We start from the raw sequence: 1,508 nt of genomic DNA, 5'->3' as shown, positions 1-1,508 counted from the left end.
AATCGGTTTCCCCATCCTCCCCTCCTCTCCCCATCTTCCCCCTACCCTCCTGTTATGGTTCCGCCCATTCCTGATCCAGGATTCCAAGTGTCCTGTGCTCTTACCTCTTATCTGTACCTGTGCACGTGCTCCAGTCGAGCCTGAAGTGACAGGCAGGACTGGGCTCATGATAGTGGGGGGTGAGGAAGCCTTATGGAACCAGAGGAATATTGTGTGTTTCATCAGTGCTATACTGCACCATGGTTGACTCATCCCTTCTTTGTGACCCTTCTGTGAGGGGATGTCTCATTGTCTACAAATGGGTTTTGGATCTCTGCCCCAACCCCCCTCGTTATCAGCAATATGTCTTGTTGGTTGGTTGGTTGGTTCTGGGCATTCTGATGCCTGTTACCTGATCCTGTTGATCACATAGGCTGGTGTGCTTCGGAAGAATGTGGGATTGTTGCTTGTCTGCTAGATGGCCGCTTATTTACCTTCAAGACTTAAAGACCCCAGATGCTATGTCTTTTGATAGCCAAGCACCATCCACTCTCTTCACCACATTTGTTTATGTACCCATTTTGTTTTCAGCAATAGTGCCGGGAGGGTGAGCATCACAGAATGACAGGTTGTTAGAACAAAGCATTCCTGCATCGAGAGAGGGTTTGAGCAGAGGCCCAAAGGCTGTCCTCTATCTCAGTGTATTACCATATAAATATATGTACCTAGGCCAGTACCTCTATTTTTATGAATTAATGTATTTACATATGTACACACCAATGTGTAAGCATTTAAAAGTAGTATCACGTTAGGTTTTGTTGTAGCACTTCTAACTTTTTTGTATTCAAAAATAATTTTCAATGCCCTTACTCTTAAAAATAGCCATAATACAAATGAATAACATTTATCTTTCTAATTTCCATAATTCATACCTTCCATGTGTCAGGCACACTCCTGGTTCTAGAACGACAGGTGAAAGTGTGGAGGACCCAACTCTAAAGGACCTTTCAGTACACAGAGAGAACAGACTCATGGGCGGAAACCACGTACAGAAAGACCGGAGTGCTATGATAGGGCAAGTCGGAGGGATAGCTAACCAAGTCAGGAATGTAGGGAAATAATTACTTAAGGGATTAGCATCTAAACTGAATTTTGAAGGATGGTTATCTGTAGGTTAAGTATGAGAGGGTACCCCAAAAAACAGAAACAAATTCCACTGGGCGGAGCTTTCATAGTATGGATTTTTTTCCCACTAGGTGAGCATCCAGCAACTCACTCTGAGTTAGTGTACCTAGTGGCATAGAATGAAAAGGTTCTCTCTGGTCATAGTGAATTTTTATGTGAAAGCAGTTTTGCTCAAACCTTGTCTTTTGTGATGGCCGATTTAAGAGAACAGTGTGTGAGTGTGAAATTTTGTTTCCTGCTCAGGAAAAGGCCCCAGAAGCTGTTGTGATGTTGAACACAGCTTCCATGGACAGCTCTATGGGAAAAACTCAAGTGTCTGAGTGGTTGTCTCATTTCCAAAAAGG

This window comes from Echinops telfairi, unplaced genomic scaffold (assembly GCF_000313985.2).
Source record: "Echinops telfairi isolate 266 unplaced genomic scaffold, ASM31398v2 ScPeMD7_3533;HRSCAF=4204_0, whole genome shotgun sequence".
In the NCBI taxonomy this organism is placed as follows: domain Eukaryota; kingdom Metazoa; phylum Chordata; class Mammalia; order Afrosoricida; family Tenrecidae; genus Echinops; species Echinops telfairi.
The sequence above is the reverse complement of the archived record's forward strand: the minus strand, read 5'-3'. Positions refer to the sequence as shown.